A 17,454-nucleotide genomic window follows, 5' to 3' on the forward strand; every position below is an offset into this window, starting at 1 on the left:
TTTGCTTTAATCCAGTTAGCACGATGACATAATCATATTGAAGCAATTGGCTCTAGGAGGCAGATCTGGTCAAACCAACAATGAACAATTTTCTCACTATAGCTGTCAGATTACTACATAGTTGACCAAATACCATCATGTTCTAGCAGATGTTACTGTCCCCAAATCACTTTTGCTTGAATTGTTATATGTTCATTTTATACGTGAACATGGGGCAAATTATCCTTTCTCATTTATTGTCTTAGCCAGATATGAATGTTTGTGCATATTGTGGATCATCTCAAATATTAGGGATGAATGTTAGTCTAGGATAGACACAATTCAGACAAAAATCCTGTGTGTGTATGTGTGTGTGTGTGTGTGTGTGCGCGCGCGCACGCGTGCATGTGCACGTGCCAATCTTGAGACTTAGTCTAAGTGCTGTCCCTTTTTTTTTCATGCTCAAGACTAGTGCTATGTCACTTGAGCCACAGATCCACTTCTAGCTTTTTTTCCCAGTTTGTTGGAGATAAGAATCTCATGGACTCAGCAGCTTTGAACTGCAATAGATCTCAGCCTGCTGAGTAGCTAGGATTACAGATGTTTACCACCTGTAAACAATTTTTTTAGTGAGGACTCTTTAAAACAAAGGCCAATAGCTAGAGGCGTAGCTCAGTGGTACAGTGTCTGCCTGATGTACACAAGGCCTTGGTTTGATCCCCAGCACTATACACATACACATGTACACAAGCCAAAATTTAAAATTACAATACATACATATTTCAAGTGTGTTAATCTTCTTTTCATACACTACAACCTACTAACAAATAATCTTCATTTAAAAAAAAAAAAAAAGAAATGCCTGCTGACCTGGCTTCTTTTCAAAAATCTTGGGTTAAAATCCAAAGATATTACAGCTGTGAAGTTTGTGTGATGAACCTGTATGCTTGTTCACTGAGTTTTTACCTTGGATTACATTAAAAACTTATTACAATACTGATGCTTTTGGTTTTCATTGATCTTTAATCCATATCCCAAATAGTTTACAAAAACAAGCTGGGAATCAATCGCAGGGCATGCAAAAGCACTCTAGAATGGAGCTATATCCCACCCCACCTCCCACTGCATCTTAAACTCCACTTTTTTCAACTTTTACTGGACACATAAAAACCTCCCAAGAGCCTTGTTCACATGACCCCAGTGTTCTTTGTTAAACTCTAGGCTACCACGTGGGCATGTTTAATACTTATACATTGTAAGTATAAAGAAAAAAACAGGTTTCTTTAACCAGGAAATACTGTAGACAAATGCTGTGAGGTTGAAATACATGATATGTAAAATATCTAGCATAAAAGCACATGGAAGCTGGGCACTGGTCGTTCATACCCATCTTCCTAGCAATTCAGCAGGCTGATGTCTGTGGGTCACAGTTTGACATCAACTCAGGCAGACAAATCTGAGAGACTTTTATCTCACATTAACTAGTCAAAAGCTGGAAATAGAGATGTGACTCAAGTGGTAAGAATACCAGCCTTGAGCCAAGCAAAAGTATAAGGCCCTAACTGCAAAGCCCCAGTACTCCATTACTGGTACATACTCAAAAAAAAATCACACACAAAATTTTCTCTTAAGTGTGAAGCATATGAAAGTATGTGTGTGTGTGCATGTGTGTATCTGTAGCACTACTATACTTTCAGATAGCTCTTTTTCTAATGCATATCACAAGGTCCTAAAACAATATCCAATCATGATCTGTGACAATGGTCTAAATTTCAAATGAAAAGCTTGTATTATTTTTGCACTGAGAAACTACACACGTGTCAACATGAGGGATATGTTCAGAGATAGGCATCACAAAGTGATGCTTGCACAAACTCAAATGTTCCTCATTATTACTGACAGTATACCATTGCATATGAAGACCAGCATTGACCAAGATTGTGAAACCTACAATCTGCCTTTATCTAAAAGCATAAACTCTACCTTTCTCTCCTGCTATAGCAATGAATTTCCTAAGCATTTTTCCCCAAAGATCAGCTGACACAATGGAGCCCTTCCCCTCTCGTTTATTCCTGTCCTCGCCTTCCCTGATCACCTCTTCTCTCTCTTACCATAGAATCACTTCTCACCCATAAGGTAGATCACTTCCAAGAGCACAAACATTCTCTCTCTCTGTTAGAAATTCTTTTCACCTTTTATCTTGATCAAGCTACCACTCTGTTTATTATAGGTTCACTTGGGACTTGAAGAAGAAGATTTGCTGGAGTTTTGACCCCATCTCAGACTGTGATGGATGACTCTGTGTAGTTAAGGATGAGGATTCATGAAGGATGAGGTCATACTGGGGTAGAGTGGACCCTGTTTCTATGTGACCAGTGCCAGGTAAAGACACTGAAGGACACACCCGGAGAACAATATGTAACAATGAGGACAGAACTTGGAGCAATGCAACTGGGAGCCAAAAAGTGCCAAAAATTGCCATCTACATACTAGGCACGAGGAGGAAAAGGAGAAGAGATTTCACAGAGAGGCCAGACTTGCCAGCAACTTCATTTCCAGCTTCTGGCCCCTGGGATCATTAAGTACGACTGTAAATCGCTGTGTTCTAAGTCATTCAGGTTGTAGCATTTGTTACAACAGCCCTCAGAAAGTGAAGATTATTATTATTAGGTTATTTCCATGTGCAGAAAGTATATTCTTTTGTATCTTTTTACCTGATATCTCTCTTAATTTTCACTCTACTCATTTGCTTCCTTTTGAGAGTAAAGTTCTTGAAAGAGCTCTTTATGATTGGTATCATTACTTTACCTCTTCTCTATTATCTAATGCTCCCCCTCTAATGAAGATTACAGGTGTGAGCCTGGATCGCCCAGATCTGATCAAGGATTCTTACTCCACCCTCCCCTTCCCAGAGGCTACTTTTGTCAAAGTAACTTAGTGTGCTCTGTTTTCCTTTATGACAAATAATATAATAGGTTCAGGGTTGTTCTTGTCATTGGTCTTGAACTAAGGTTTTTGCTTTCTGATTCAGCTTTTTCACTCATAGCTGGCACTCTACAACTACAGCCACAACCCCAGTATAGCATTTTGCTGATTGATTGGAGATAAAAATCTCACAGACTTCTGTGTGTGGGCTGGTTTCGAACTATGATACTCCAGGTCTAAGCCTCCTGGCTAACTAGGATTTCAGTCATGAGCCAACAGCACCCAGGTTATATGTTATTTGTTTGTATTGTTTGTTTTATTTTGTTATGCTGTACTGGTATTGGGACTTGAGCTCAAGGCCTCATGGTCTTGCGTGACTTTGTTTTTATGTTTTTTGTTTTCTGGTTTTATTTTTTACTAAAGGCTGGTACTCTTACCCTTTGAGCTACACCTCCATTTTCAGGTTTTGGGTGATTAAGTGGAGATTACTTTCACGGTTTTGTCTGTCTGCATTAGCTTGAACCATAATCCTCAGACCTCAGCCACCTGAGTAACTGGACTACAGGAACAAATATGTTCACTCTTTAATGTTGCCATTACCTCTCTCCATTACCAGAATCCTAAATTGTGGAAAGATCAGGGAATGAGGGCTGTTTTCATTTGAAGTTCAGCCTCAAGCACACACTAAATCCTCAAAGTAAGTCAATGAAATACATATGATTTTTCAATTATTGACTCTATGAAGTACAGAAAATTTTCATTTGCATTTAAGCACTCTTTGTTTATGGATGTTGAATGTTTTACAAAGATTTTGCTATGGTTTGTCAAGACTTCAAAGGCTCCTAACATAAATATTGTGGGTTTTGTAAACAAACTTTATCACTAACCATTTATTTCATGGTAAATCAGGATGTCTTTAAATTTTATATTATACCCTCCACACTTATTACCACTTATTAATCTCCAGAGTCATCCAATGTATGAGAGAAAAGAAAGTCTTTCTAGCTTTGGAAATTAAGGAATCAAAGAGCTAAAGGACCTTCTTGTGACATCTAAGTAAATAGATGACAAAATGTAAACTGGGTATAAAAACTTCTGACCAATCAGCTTAATTTCCAACTTCTCAATCACCAACCCCATCTTATAATTCCATCAACATCTAAGATTATTATCTTAAGTATATTAAAGAGAAAATAACATCCTACTGGATATTAAAACAATTTCAAGATAAGAAACTGTGCAATCAGAGGTATTATAGAGATAAATGCAATAAATGATTATACTATATTATAGTTATCTGTTTGCATTTGTCTCATTTAGTTTGTTACTAATGTTTAAAGTTTCTCTTTCCCACTGGTATCTCAAGAACTTCATACATTCTAGGAATTCAGTAAACATTGGTAGACTATTGGTAGACTAAGTGAAATTATTGAATAATGTTAAAAATATTTGTAACAACAGAAAACTAGCCAACAACTTCTCAAAAATCATCTAGAAAGAGGTGAAGCAAAACTGAAGCAAACACCGTGTATTATAGTACACATCTGTTACCATGTGTCATGGTACACATCTGTAATGCTAGTACTTGAGAGCCTGAGGAAGATGGATCATGAGTTTGAGGCCAGACTGCCAACTTAGCAAGTTTGAGACTCCCCTGGGCTGCATAGAAACTTCATACAAAAAAATCAGAAGTTGATATAAATAGAAACTCTGTCATAAGTATATATACATGATAAAATGGCAACTTCAGAAATTTTTTCCAGAATTACTATCATAAATATGATATACATCTACTTAGGTTTTTTTTTAATCTGTTACTTTAAAAGCAATTTTAAAAGTTTATAGTACAAAATGAAACTACCTCAAAAATTTAAACAATCCCAGCAATGCATGGATAGTTTAAATGATTTTTTTGTTGATATTACTTTATGACCTCACCCAATGGAACAGTAAGATAAGTAAGTAGGGCAGCCTTCAAGAAGGCTGAGAAGTGAAATTCTATTCTGTTCCAGGATGTCAGCCTGGAACATCTGCATCTCACAGGCTTTTCTCCATTTCCTGCCTCACTCAGGGTCCTTGATCTGAAACCTGAGGTGTTTGAGTCTTCCTGTTGGGATGCTCCTTATTAAATCTGATTCCCTTATGAGGCCCTGGTAAACTACCTTTTCCAGCACCCCTTAAAACAACACATGATCACTGCCACTTCCTGCCATTCCAGTTGGTCAGATGCAAACAAAACCCAGCACCTGAGTGGACCTGGGGGAATTTCAAGTCAGCTAAAGTAAAGAGGTTGGTCTCTTAAGATAACTATATGAAATATGTAGCAGGTAAGACATAGCCTTGAAGAACCTCAGCAAGTGTTCTCAGCAAACACTTCTCATCCAGGAAGGCTTACAATTCCAGTTAGGATACTATTAGCAAAGCATTGCTACCACTGAGTCAGAGTTGTTTTTGGCATAAGCCAGATAGGGACATTTTCTCAAGAGCATGCTTAAATTTTCACCAGCACAAGCATACCATTGTTCTCATCAAAAGGAGACAGGGCAGGAACCAAACCATGGTTCTAACACATAGAAACTCAGGGGACATACTCATATATATTCAAACAGAGCACACATCCTGCTATGATGAACTAGTAGACACACAACCCTCCTTTACCATATGAGGAAGTCAATACCATAATCAACCCTGTACAATATGAATATATAAGATGATGTTAAGCGAAATGAACCCCAAGATAGGGACACAAATATCATTTTTCTTTCTTGCTATTGTTTCTAATGTATTTATAGTGTACCATGTGATATTTTTGTTTCTTTGTATGTTCCTCCCCATGGTATAACCCCTGTTTTCACTATATTTGATGTCAATGCCCTGCATCTTGTATATGCACTTTTCTAATTTGGGGAGGAGAAGGGAAAACACAAAATGCTTAAATAAGGATACAGGTTGACCCATTTTTAACAATGAGATGTACAAAACACTATGTTGAAAACAAACTTTACAACTTCTGTGGTGGGGGGGGGGTAGTTGTGGAGGTAGGAGGGAAGGGATGGTAGGGGAAAACAAAGGAGGCAACAATGCTCAATAGGAAATGGTGCTCATTAAGTTGCTCATGTAACTGTAATCCCTCTGTACAGTATTTTTCAAAAAAAAAAAAAAAGAATTTCAATCAGTCCAGTACAAGTCTAAGACTGCACAATTATTTCTACCCTCCTGTAAGCAGACAATAATTTTTACCAGACACAAATTCTAATTTAATTCCAAAAAATAAATCATACAAGGTTCACAAATACAATTATTTTATTTATTTAATGAATATTTTTGGAGTGCCAGCCAGACTAGACTGTCTTCTATATGCTGAGAGATTATCAATGAACATACTGGACCAAAATCCTTGTTTTTCTAGAGTTTCTACTTTAGTAGGGAGTAAGTAGAATAAGGTAAGATGTATGGTTCATTTTTGAAGTACTTCTACAATGATTCGCTGTGTAGTTATTAAGTATCACATTACCAAAAAAATTAAATATTTGGAAACATGTACATACAATGTTAAGTGGGAAGAAAACTAAAACACAAAACTATATTTGTGCCAGGTGGTGATGGCTCATGCCTATAATCCTATCTACTCACAAGGCTGAGATCTGAGGGTCATGGTTTAAAGGCTGCACAGTCAGGAAAGTCCATGAGACACTTATGTCCAATTAACGACTAGAAAGCTAGAAGTGGAGTTGTGGCTCAGGTGATAGAGAGCTAGTCTTGAGCAAGAAAACTCTGCCACAGTGGGGCCCTGAGGCTCACCCCAATACCAAAACAAAACAACTATAGATGCATAGGGCTGGAGGTATGGCTTAAGTAGTTGAATGCTTAGCAAGCATCAGGCCCTGAGTTCAAGACCTAGTACTTAGGCTAAGAAGAACAAAGGACACATGTTTTTCTAGCCTACGTGGATGTTATATCTAAATTATAAATCTGTATGAAAACATAAACAGGGTCATATGCATATATATAAACATATTGTCTAAAGAATGGTATTCACAGGTGAGAATTACAGTGTCATAACACCTTCAAACAGCTAACAAAGTTTAGCAAAATGAATACTGGGAAGCTAAAACGTGTTGTCACGAGGGAGTAGAGGTCAAGGGGAGGGAGGAGCTGACTAGAAAGAGGAATGATAAGTGAATATATGGATAACTTGAATATATTCAGTTTACCTTTGTGAAAACAGAACCCTGTAACCTGAGAGGATGGATGGGGTTGGGACAGATGGGGTAACATGGATCAAGATGTCATGTACTCACAATATATTGAACTGAAACCCTTTTGTATCACTACTTAAAAATAATAAAGGAAAAAAAGAGAGGGGGGAGGGAGGAAGGAAAACTAAGATGGACTATTGCTTTGACTTTCCAGTCATATCTAATTCAAAACACTCACAAAAGTGGTGCCCAAATCTCGGAATGTCCATAATAGAATATTTCCAAGGATCTAGGGGAGAAGGCAGTTGTCCACTTTTCTCCTGCCAAATTAACACATCAAACATGTATGATTGTGTTTATGCACACAGATACCCCTCTCTCCCTCTCACTAATCTTCTGTTGAAGAAGAAAGGATTTTTTTTATCACCAAAAGCAAGCATATGATCTTAAAATAAGGAAAATTCCCTTGAATATAATAAACTTGGACTTACAGAAGAGATCTGATTCCACTTTGTGGTGTTTTTCTTTCTGCCATGCACTGGTGGGCACAGGACATGACAGGATTTAGGAATCACTGATGTACAGCCTGCATTTTTCCCACTAAAGTCCAGAGAGTGAGGGGTGGTGCTATGAAAGTCCACATTCCTCAGCCTGGACCACACTCCTGTGGTCACTGGGCATGGTTATGTATGAGTGCCAGAAATGCCTAAGCTTTCCTTACCTCACACCCTCTCCCCACCAATGCAAGTGGCATTCCCTGGGATAAGCCAGGCTCACCTGGCAATGTCACGGAAAATGAGGAGAGGACATCACATTTATTCTGACCTTCTCTTCCATTCTAAGTAGGTAAAGATAGGGTTCACTGCTCTCTCGAACTCTCAACAGGATTGTTTCTCTGAAAAGAAAGCCGTTGTAATAGCCCTTGTCAATAAAACAAACAATAACAGATGCTAGGGAGCATGTGGCCAAAAGGGAACCTTAATACATGGTTGGTAGGAATGTCAACTTGTTCAACCACTCTGGAAAGCAATGTGGAGGCTCCTAAAAAACTAAACATAGAACTACCCTATGACCCAGAAATTCCATTCCTGGGGATTTACCCAAAAGATAATAAACTAGGACACATTAAAATCACCAGCACAACCATGTTGATTGCAGTACTATTCACCACAGCCAAGATATGGATATCAACCCAGATGCTTCTCAATGGATAAATGGATCCAGAAAATATGATATAGATAGATAGATAGATAGATAGATAGATAGATAGATAGATAGATAGATAGATAGATAGATAGATATAGATAGATAGATAGACAATGAAATTTTACTCATCTATTAGAAAGAATGATATTGTACCATTTGTAAAGAAATAGAAAGACTTGGGGAAAAATATCTTGTCAGACCTTGAAAAACAAAGAATGAATGTTTCCCTTTATACGTGAAAGCTAGATTTAGCTTACAAACTCATAAGTAAATACATCAGGTGGTACACAAGTGTACACAAATGTACTAAATGAAATACAGTTGATTCAAAAGCTATCTCAAATAGTGTAATTACTTGGAAGGCAAAATCAAAGCTCAGACAAAAAAAGACATCAGGAAGTGGGTACTTGAAAATGGTGGGGTACACTTTTGGGCATTTACCCAAATGATCAAAACAAGGCTATACTAAAGCTACCAGCACAACTATGTTTATCACAGCATTATTTACGATAGCTAAGATATGGAACCAACCCAGATGCCCCTTAGCGGATGACTTGATCAAAAAAATGTATATATATGAATCAAGAAAAAATACATACACACACACACACACACACACACACACACACACACACAAACAAACAAACAAACAAACAATGGAATTCTATGCTTCCATCAGAAAGAATGACATTGCCCCATTTGTTAGGAAATGGAAAGACTTGGAAAAAATCATATTAAATGAAATAAGCCAGGCCCAGAGAAACATAGGTCCCATGGTTTCCCTAATTTGCAATAGTTAGTATATGTCTGGGACAAGCAGAAAAGATCAAAAGTTATGTATATATGACCATATAAGATGGTGTTAAGTGAAATGAACCCCAAGCTAGGGACACAACTTGTTTTTTCTTTCTTGCTATTGTTTTTAATGTGTCTAAAATGTACTATGTGATTTTTTTGTGTCTCTTGTATGTTCTTCTCCATGGTATAACTCCTGTTTTCACTGTATTTGATTCCGGTGCCCTAAATCTTGTACATATATTTTTCTAATTTGGGGAGGGGAAGGGAAATAACAAAATGCTGAAACAAGGATACAGGCTGACCCATTGTAACAATGAGATGTACAAGACACTAAGTAGAAAATGAACTTTACAACTTGAGGGGGGTGGGGGGAGTTGGGGAGGTGAGGAGGGAAGGGATGGTAGGGGAAAAACAAAGGAGGAGGTAACAATGCTCCATAGGAAATGTAGTCATTACCTTACTCATGTAACTGTAACCCCTCTTACACTATTTTTACAATAAAAAACAAAAAAATTAACAAAAATCTATCCAAAAATAAAAAATAAAATAAATAAAAAGAAATAGAGTAGGGTCAACAGGAAGGAAGTAGACAAACAAAGAGAAGAGAAGGAAAATTCAGACTAGAATCCAATCCTGCAAAACTAGGAAGAGTGAAGAAAAGGGTAGGTAGGGGAGGATGGGTGAAAATGTTAAAGGGGTGACATTGATCGAGATATACCGTATTCATAAACTGCTTTGTTAAATGGCAACTCCTTCATACAACTACATAAAAGATAGTACACTGAAAAAAAAGAAAGGAAGGAAGGAAGAAAGCAACTCACCATGCCTTTTAACTGTAAATTGAAGAAGAGAAAATGGGCAGACTTGTTCCTTAGAATTCACTCTGAATTAACAGCAACAACAACAACAAAAGTATTAAGTACAAACTATTAGGGTCAAGTTGCAATATTTAAGTTCAGTATCTCTGGTTACTAAATAAAAGAAAATTCTGAAGAGGTGGGCTTTTCTAGAGAACTTATCCATACAAAACTGACAGCTAGAGGTCTGGGTTCTGATAAAACTTAATGGGTCCATTTTTGCTCAAGTAACTTGACTTCCCTCACTGACTGCTGGTGTAAATGGCCACCTGAGCTGAGGATGAAATCATCCTGCTTTACTACTATTGAAATGGTCTCATGTAAAACCACCTTGATGACAGCCATCAGGGAGATGTAAGCCTTCACTGACCAGAAGAAAGTGAAGTTGAACACAGGAGCAACAATGAGCTATGAGTCATATGCCCTCAGCCCATTTCAGATACAATATATAGAGCTGATAGAACAGTAGCCTCCTGTCTCTCCTCTCACAACAGTGGTATGGATGACCTTGAAACAAGTCATGTATGTCCACATGTGACTTATTTGAACAGGTTATTCTAGTAGAATTGAGTCTTGATTTGTGTGGGTGTATGCTGGTGCTAGGGCTTGAACTTAGAGCCTGAGCTCTGTTCCTTAGCTTTTTTGCTCAAGATTGGGGCTCTACTACTTGAGCCACAAATCTACTTCTGGCATTTTAGTAGTGAATTGAAGATGAATCTCCCAAACTTTGCCACCAGGGGTTGATTTCAAACCACAATCGTCAGTAGCTAGGATTATAGGCATGAGCCACCAGAGCCTGGTTCAGATCATTTTCTTTTTTTTCTTTTTTTGCAGGGGTGGGGGCAGGTAATCCTGGGTCCTTGAACTCAGGGTCTGGGCAGTGTACCTGAGTTTCTTTTGCTCTAGGCTAATGCTCTACTACTTGTGCTACACCATTTCTGGCTGTTTCTGAGTAGTTTATTGGAGATAAGAATCTCATAGACTTTCCTGTCCAGGATGACTTCAAACCAAAATCCTCAGCCTCCTGAGAAGCTAGGGTTACAGGGACAAGTCATGTGTGTGCCCAACTCAGACCAGTTTCTTTAAAACACATACACACACACACACACACACACTATATATATATATATATATATATATACATATATATATGTATATATATATATGCATATGCATATATATATATATACCAATCACTAGCAGAATAAGATGAACAAATATCAAACGATTCTATTAGTTGCTAATCTTTCCTAAAAAGTGTATTCACAATTGCTATACTTACTTTAATTATGGGCCAAGTAAGAAACAATTTGTGAACTGGAATTGCTCCATGGCCCACAACTTCATGTTCCTCCAAGTTGGAGACACATTTGATTCACCATTTTATGTTCTCAGAATGGGCCCAGGTACCTCGGATGGACTGCTGCTTAAGTTAGATCCACAGGTCTACTCACAAATGGCAGCTTCAGTAATAAATACTTCAATCAAGTCAGAATTCAAGCATTAGAAAGCAGCTGAGATCAGTTCAACACCTAAACAGTAGCCAGAAGTTCTTTCATTAATTAATATATAGCTTGTTGACTAAATAATGCAGCATTCATTGTATTAACTGGAAATAATGCTTTTTTTAAATTTCAGGTACTTATACATAAACTATGATAGGAAATAATTCACCATCATTAAAGCCAAAAATAGAGCCCAATATAATTTCAGCTCTAAAATGCCAAAGAATTTCAAGGTTGAACTTTGATACACAATAGTATTTACAGATAGTGTTTTGTAATTTTCCTAAGAATAGACTTTGTTGATTTTTTTTAAGGTGAAGACTAGGGAGGAGTTTGAAATTTGTTTTTATACTTCTCTTGACTAAAATGTTAACAATTATACAAGTAGCTTCTAGATACTTTTATGATCAAGAGAGTGAAATGTATTTGAGACATGGAGTCCAAACTTGGGCCAGGTCCCTATCACAAGTTCCTGAATATTATTATCCTTGTGAAAGACACCTTAGAGCAGTTATTTTAATCTCTATGAACCTCTAAGGAGTCTCAGGAGAGGGATTTAGGTAAAAAGAGACTTGAAGTTATGTGCTCAATTATAGTGCTCTCCTCAGTGAGGGATACAGAGAGGAGAGAAAGAGAGACAGAGACAGAGACAGAGAGACAGAGAGACAGCAATCAGAGCTAAGGCATAGTTGACCTGGGTTTGCTTGCTTTTCCTTTGGCACATACATACACATGTGAACATACTCATACAGCACATATAGCATTTACATTGACAAAACAGCCATTTCTTTAGAATGTTAGTACAATTAGCATTCCAGGAGTATGTACACATATACCTATATATGTATGTATATAATCATTCATCTTCAAAGGATATTATGGAATTGATTATCTCAAGAACCAGTAAAATTTAGAATCAAATCTTTATCTTGCCTTTCCTATATAAACTGTACTAGTAGTCAACTAAATAAGGTGCCAGAAGCATCTTTATTTTTAAAAAATTCAACTAATACTTAAAAACAAGCATGATCAAACTAGAACATCATCCTTTTGTAAATCCCAGTGTCTCCTAACACCAGACAAGGACTTTCGAGATCCATAAAGCAAACCAGAGTCGCATCCAGTCCCTGAATCCAGCTTCCAATATTTTAGGAAACTGAGGGAAACTGAGAGAACCAAAGAATATGTTTAAGTATTGGATCCATAAGAATCCAATAATTTAAAGTATATATGCAGACTGGAAGGATATCTCATGTTAAATGGCCCAGGTTCTTCAACAGAAAGCAAAGAAGGAAATGGAGGACAAATATAGGTTAAAAAGAGACATAAAGACCATACCAACCATGCTTTTAAAGGGGGAAAAAGGGGTCTGAGGATATGGTAAAAATAATAGAGCACCTACCTAGCAAGTACAAAGCCTGAGTTCAAACCCCAGTACCACCAAATAGTAATAATAAAGGAGGCTGAGATCTGAGGATCGCCAAAGCCAGCCTGGGCAAGAAAGTCCGTGAGACTCTTACCTCCAATAAACCGCTAGAAAACCAGAAGTGGCACTGTGGCTTAAGTGGTAGAGCGCTCGCCTTGAGCTGAAGAGCTCAGGGACAGCTCCCAGGCCCAGAGTTCAAACCCCACAACCGACAAAAATAATTTATATTAATAAGAATAACTCAAAATAAAGATTGAGATGAAAAGAACTTTTAAATCAAAAACATACGAATTTTAATAACGTATACTCCAGTGATTTAAAACAACAACTAGGTGTGATAGCAGTAGTACACCTGGAAATTTCTAGAATAGCACATCTGGGCACCCTGGCCTGGGAGAAGGTAGTTGTAAGTGCATGGTTTAAAATCAAGCAAAGCACCTCGGGTAAAGTAGGGAGGGAGGAGATGGTAGGGGGAAAACAATGGAGGGGGTAACAATGTTCAAGAGGAAGTGTACTCATTACCTCACTCATGTAAGTGTAACACTCTGTATAGTATTTTTACAATAAAAAATAAAATAAAGCAAAGCTATAGAGATCTTTTATGAATTTTTTTTCTCCATCAGCCTTTGTTTCACAATAAAAAAAGAAAGAAAAATAGTTCAGGTTCTTGGTGAAAAACAACCAGATACAGCTCCACTTGACAACTTATTACTCACTAAGCAAACACCACAGGGGTCTGAAGGAGGATTTTCCCTGAGTGATTTACTGCCTAATGCCCTGCTCTAAAATGAAGGGCTCTTTCCTGGAAGTAGAACTTGGGTGTTAAATTCTTCTCATACCTCCAAAGTACACAGCTAAAATCGGTTATCTCATTCTGAGTCAGGTATTGGCTGTCCTAGCAATTAAAATAATACAAATATTTTACAGAGATTCAGTCTAAACCCCTACCTATAAGTCTGGTTACAGGTTCTAACAATATCCCAACTTCTCGGCTTTTATTCCTATCCCCTTAAAATGTTTGCCACAACAAAATGAAAATGATTGTTTTCAAAGATCAAATGAAAGCCAGGTATAGTGTTGCATTCCCCTAATCCCAGCTTCTTGGGGAGGTGGAGACTGGAAAGACTGTGGCTAGAAAGTAATAATGCGATTCTGCTTCAACCAACAAGGCAGGTATGGTGGTACATTTCTATAGCCTCAGCTACATAAGAGTCAAGATAGTAGGATCATAGTTTGAGGTCAGCCTGGGCAAAAGCACAAGACCCAGGACTGCACATATTCATCATGCACCTTACCACTTGAGCTACTCTTCCAGACCACAATAGTTGGTTCCTTGAGCTCCAATGAACTTTTCCTCTCCTGTGTGTTGAATAATTCTTTCCTGAGGCTCAAGGGCATATGAAGAACTAGAAAGATTAACACTCTGTTTTAAGAAGTCAAGTTAAAAAGTCTCAGGAAGAAAATTGAATAGTAGTGTATTAGAGTTCTCTAGAAAACAATGAACACATCAAATGTGTGCAATGAGAGTTATTTTGACTAACTTACATAACTGGGGAGAGTGGCTGGTCCAAAATGTATAGAGTCGCCAGCAACCTGGAAAATAGAGAAGAGTGCAATTCAAGTCCAAAGCCTGTCTGCTCACAGAATTCCCTCCTCATTCACAGGGAGTGGGGAGAAGAAGAGGGAAATCAGGCCTTCAGCTGATAGGTTTTGGCCCATCTACATTGTGGGACACAAAAACAGCTTTATCCAAAGTCTACTAATTTAAATGTTAATCTCATCTGGACTATGCCTTCAAGAAAGATCTGCAGTAATGTTTGACCAAATACCTAGGTAAGTGCTCTAATCCATTGACACATAAAGTTAACTGCCATGCCCGCACACATTAACCATCACAATCATCACATGATGTTTGGTAAAGTTTAGTTCTGTTGGAAAAAACAAAAGGACTTACATGGAGTATCGGTTACACTTCATCATGAATCCACTTCCAGTAAACTATATAATTTTGAACACCAAGCCCCAAATAATTTCTTAACCTCTAAAGGGAATAAAGTTTTCTTCCTGTGATTGTTATGAGTATTAAATGAATTCGTTAATGGTGTTTATCGTATCATGAATATTGAATAAATAGTACTTGATTGCTATTATAATTAAAATGTGCAATGCTTCTCTTAACTTCTACATATTACCTTTGAGATATCACGGAGATTATTGTAATGTGTCTTTTTATCTATTTTCCCTCAAGTAATCAGCAATTTACAGACCTTTTCTAAGAAATATTTATTAAATATTAGCTAGGCTCCACTGGCTCTCACCTGTAATCCTAGCTATTTCAGGAGGCTAAACTCTGGAGGATCAAAATTAGAAGCCAGCCAGGAAACACTTCAAGACTCTGTCTCCAAGATAAACAGTAAAAAAGATGGACTGCAGGTTTGGCTCAAGTGGCAGAGCACCAGGAGAGCGCTGCAAAAAAGACCCTGAGTTCAAATACCAGTCCCACCAAAAAGAAAAAAGGAAAAGATTTCTAAAATAAAAGTAAATGTGAAGAAAATGACAATCACCAAATATTCCCTTCCTTTTTCTCTACCTCCCTCCTTTTCTCTTTGTCTCCATACACCCCCTCACCTTCCCCCCCCCCCCCACACACACACAGTATTTCCACTGGAAGCTGTAACAAAAGACACAAAGCCCAAGAAATCCGGATGCAAAATTGGATACATATGCCAAGATGCCAATTTCCAAAGAGCGCTTCAAAATTCCATACACACACTTCATTCCCTTCATGAATAGAAGAGTGGCCATTTCTGGGGATGATCTCTTTGCAGAGCCTTTCTCACACAAGAAGTCATAGAGAGCCCTGACCCTTGAGCTACATGGCAAACTCTGGCCTCAGTCATGTCTGAGACCCACAAAAGTCATTAGGACCTAATTAGATCCCAAGCCTTATTTAATTGAACAGCATGTTCAGGCCAGACTTACAAATACTAACAGCCTCCCAGAGGCAGCTGCTCAGAGCCACATAACCCAAGGTACGCAATGAGCTCAGCTCAGCCACATGTAATCTCAGTGGAGGAAAATTACCGTCTGACGTGAACATTTGTTTTTGTTTCTTGTGTTTGCCTTGTTTTTATCTTTGTGGTAGTACATCAACACAGGGAAGAAAGAGAACTGCTAAAACAAATTCCTCTTGTCTCCGTTTAGCAGGGCTGCCAGACCATGGCAAAATGCTGTGAGCCAGTTATCAGCAAGCCAATGTGGGTGGTAGTTTCTGCTATCCAAACTCGACTGGCAAGCTGGCTGAGAACCATTGTTCCATTGGGCAAAATGGGAATACACATGGTCTACTGAAAGATGTGAAAAGGGAAGGAAGGAAGGCAGGGAGACCAGGGAGGCAGGGAGGCAGGGAGGGAGGGAGGAACGAAGGAAGGAAGGAAGGAAGGAAGGAAGGAAGGAAGGAAGGAAGGAAGGAAGGAAAGAAAGAAGGAAGGAAGAAGAAAAGAGAGGAAAGGAAAGGAGATGGGAGAAGAGGGGAGGAGAAGGAAGAGAGAGGAGAAGAGGTGAGGGAAAACAAAAGAAGGAAAAGGAAAAGGAAGGAAAGGAAAGGAAGGGGAAGAGAGGAGGTAAAGGGGCAGGAAGCAGAGGGGAGGAAGAAGAGGCAGAATTCACTGAAATCTTCTCCAAGAAGGCTTACCCTCTAATTTCCTCCCAGGTGTCACTCCTAGCATATATTTGCTGTACATTGACCTGCTCAACAGCCTGAAAGCATGGTTCATTGTCTGCTTTGCTCTTCTTTGAGTATGGATTATTTTTCCTTGAAGTTGGAATCTGTGGTTCAAAGTTCTCACACAACCTACAGGGCCAGCCTACTGGATTGATATGGCTGGAGGCCCTGCAGATATTACATTACATCATCACTACTGGATTGTGAAGTCACCCCAGTGACCCTACAAAATCTTGCCTGCTATCAGTTCTCTAGAAAATGTGTCCATTTCCCAAATAAAAAAAACCTTCCTAGCCAAGTGGTGGTGGCTACATCTGTAATCCTAGCTGGGATCTGAGAATTGCAATTTGAAGCCAGCTTGGGCAGAAAAGTCTATGAGACTCTTATCTCCAATTAACCACCAAAAAGCCAGGAAGTGGAGATGTGGCTCAACTGGTAGAGTATCAGCCTTGAATATAAAAAGACAAATGAGGAACTTGAAGACCTGAGTTTAAGCCTCAGTGCCTGCACACATGCATGTGTGTCCATACACACCACACACACACACACACACACACACACACACACACACACACACACACACATCTTGATAAACCATAAGATTCTGACTTTCACATTTATATTCATCTCCCACAAGCTGGTAGCTCATACTTTATGATCCTACCTGAGATCTGGAGGATCAAGTTTAGAAGCCAGCCTAGGGAATAATGTCCTCAAGACTTCATATCCAATTAACCAGACACGTGCCAGACTGAAAGTATGCTCAAGTAATAAAGAGTGTCAGCTGTGAGCAAGGAAGCCAAGAGAAAGATTGAGGCCCAGAGTTCAGGCCATG

The 17,454-nt window shown here is 38.4% G+C and overlaps 1 protein-coding gene across 2 annotated transcripts in view; it reads right to left on the reverse strand.

Moving 5' to 3' along the window:
• Slc39a8 (solute carrier family 39 member 8) overlaps window positions 1–14,588 on the reverse strand; it is an 81,411-nt gene extending 66,823 nt beyond the window's left edge. For both annotated transcript variants that reach the window (XM_070022353.1, XM_070022352.1), the window contains exon 1: window positions 14,441–14,588. The gene's annotated coding sequence lies outside the window, so the exon portion shown is untranslated. The remainder of the gene's footprint in view (window positions 1–14,440) is intronic.
• Window positions 14,589–17,454: the final 2,866 nt, after the last annotated feature.

The sequence above is a fragment of the Dipodomys merriami genome, unplaced genomic scaffold (assembly GCF_024711535.1).
Source record: "Dipodomys merriami isolate MVZ:Mamm:240054 unplaced genomic scaffold, mDipMer1.0.p SCAF_15, whole genome shotgun sequence".
Taxonomy (NCBI): Eukaryota; Metazoa; Chordata; class Mammalia; order Rodentia; family Heteromyidae; genus Dipodomys; species Dipodomys merriami.